The sequence below is a fragment of the Solanum stenotomum genome, chromosome 9, assembly GCF_019186545.1.
Source record: "Solanum stenotomum isolate F172 chromosome 9, ASM1918654v1, whole genome shotgun sequence".
Lineage (NCBI taxonomy): Eukaryota > Viridiplantae > Streptophyta > Magnoliopsida > Solanales > Solanaceae > Solanum > Solanum stenotomum.
Window position 1 is genome coordinate 48,229,615 of NC_064290.1, and position 3,139 is coordinate 48,232,753.

Here is a 3,139-nt window from a genome sequence, read left to right on the forward strand (position 1 = left end):
TAACTGTAAAAAAGGAACAATAATCAATGTAAATCCCTATAATTGTGTAAGAGATAATTATGGAGTATTCTTTATTTAAATAATTTAATAATAATATAAAATTATAAAAAATAACTTATTTAATAAAGTAAAATTTAATTAATTTATAAATAATTAGTGATATGTTATAACCCGTAATTAAACTGTTATAAGCAAGAATTTTTTAAAAGTAGATTTAAAACCTATAATATTGACTCTTAAATGTATATATGAGGTGATTTTTCCTATATGAATTAGATTAAGATCTCAACTGCTATCCATTCAAAATTTAAAAATTGGAGACAATTTTAATTTATTCTCTGTGAATTTTGGATACCTAAACTATTCTTGTGGTCTATAAAGACCACAAAATCCTTAAAAGTTAATATAATTTAGCTCCTATGATTGATTTGTCAACCACTTATACAGTAGTGGTAACTTGTGACCTCTTCAATCTCCTCTGAACCCTATTCTTTTTTACTAACATATCGCTTTTTGTTGATTTTTAGCATATTAATATTAATAAAAATATGCATCATATGCATTGTCTTAGATGGACATTTTACTTAAAATATTTGTCCGTATTACTTGATCATAATAAAAATATGCATTATATGCGTGTATTACACTCTCTTTTTTGAAACAAATTTCATCACATGAATTATCACGTGGAAAACAATTCATGGTGGACGTAGGGATAGTGGATAGTGGGTTGTTGTTCATTTTCAAGAAGGGTTGAAATGAAGAAGAAATTTGAGAAGATATTACATTAGTTTAAAAATTAGTTGGAGAGGAAATGAGAAAAATATATATTCATTTTTATCCCTTTTCATATATGGGAATTTGAAGTTTATAACGTGAATGTTTAAGGAGAAGTGTAGATTTTTTTTATTGAAGATTTTAGATACAATTTTGGTTAACTTTCATTATTATATTGATTGTGATCCAAAAACACTCCGGATGTTAGATGATTTTTTCTTCTTTTATACTTAGTAATTTTATGTAATATGAATTATTAAAAGTAAGCCAAATAAGTATTATCATGTGGTACTTCCTTTGTCCAATAATAGTTGTCCACTATTGATTTTGCACATAAGAAATTATAAATAGAAGAATTATTTTACTATATTACCCTTTAAATATAATAAACTTCATCCGTTTCTTTTTATATGTCACCTTTTTAGATTTCACTTGCATTAAAAAAATTAAGAAAATTTACAATTCTACACTTTTTAATGTTTTTTTAAGTCAACTTTTCAATAAATGATAAATAAATTCATCTTTTATTTTTTAATTTGTTTGTTGATATTTCTTTTTCAAAATCAGGTTTTATAGAGTAATGCAATGGTGAGAGTAAGAGCCCGTTTGAATTGGCTTAAAAGTCGGTCAAACCTACTTTTAAGTTAGTTTTTGACTTTTGGAAATGTTTGACAAATATAAAAAATAACTTAAAATAAGTCAAAAATGACTTAAAATAAGTTACGAAGTGTTTGACAAGGTAAAAAATGACTTAAAATAAGTCAGAAATCAAAAGTAGGTCTCCTCCTACTTTTTATTTTTTGACTTAAAAATCATTTCAGTTTGACTTTTTATTTTTGACTTAAAAATTACATTTTTTAAGTCAATCCAAATGGGCTCTAATTAATCAATGTATGAAGTAATTACAATGAACATTAATTACTTATTAATTTTTCTAGGTTGGTCAAATATCTATTTTCAAGACTAATTAACTATCAATGGTATAATAAGAAGAATATTGTAATTTATGCATTGATTTTAGGAAATGACAAATCTTATGAACCAACTATTTATAGTAATGATGATATATAAAAAGGAACGGAGAAAGTACAATGTCATGAAAATGTAATAAAGAAAATATAATTAATAATAAGGGTATATTATGAACTAAGAGTAAAATTATCCATTGATTTCATAAAGTGAACAAGTAATGTTGGACATTCCAAAATATTATAGTGGACAACTATTATTGGACGGAGGAAGTATTTTTTTTTCACGTGGCAAGTTTTTTTTTTTAAAAAAGATAGTGTAATTTTCAGGTGTGTTTCTCAAATTTATGAATGATAATTTAGGGTATGAAACTCAAAAAAGGGATGATTTAGGTGTACTATTGACAATTCGCTTTTAAAAACACATGTAAGCAAAAAAAAAACATGAACGAAAATTCATGTCAGTCAACATAGAGATATGTTTCTCAAACTAATGAGTGATATGTTAGATGTATTTCTCACGCTCTCAATAGTTGACGTATGAAACTCAAAAAAATATAATAATTTAAGTATATTTTTAACACTTTAACTTTACTAATTATGATTAGAATGATAGATGTAGTTTTTTGTTTTCAGTTCTTCCTCACATGATTGATAATTTTTCAATGTGTGATATTAGTGATTCTAAATGCTCAGTCTATTGAAAAATTATCTGAGTAGATTTTGCATAGCTCATAATCAGATATTAAAGCAATGTACAAGAAATAGATTGGATGGATACTGTCAAATTTTCATCTTGGAAAAGGTTGCAAAAAGTGATGGACATAAGCAAGAATGGCTGGTAGAAGCAGAAGAGGATCCAATAGGGACTTGGACTCTCCGAAATTGTTGCTGCACCCGTATCGGCTTCTCCAAAATGCACTATACTACTTTCGGAGTATCCAACACACACTAGATTACATTTTTGAAGAGTCCGAGCAACATAGCTAGAAATGCAAATGAAATTCCAATGTTATGCTTAATGCACACATGATTAGCATTGGCGGATCTAGAGGGTAGTAGCGAGAGGTTTCACTCGACCCCCTCGGCAAAAAAATACACAATATATAAGACATTTTAAAATAAAGTATATATATATATATATATATATAGATTTTGAACCTCCAGAACATAAGATTAAAGGTTGATTAAGTGGTTGAAGGGCTTCAAAATTCATCGTGTCGAACCCTCCTTAATGAAAATCCTAGATCCGCCAACATTACTGGAGGTGAAGAAAAATATGTAGCTGAATTCTGGCCATGTATATTTCATCTTCATGCTTCTCATAAATGAGGACTAAATTCACAAGCATTTGAAACAAGAAAAATGAATGAAATGATTTACTCTTTTAAGCT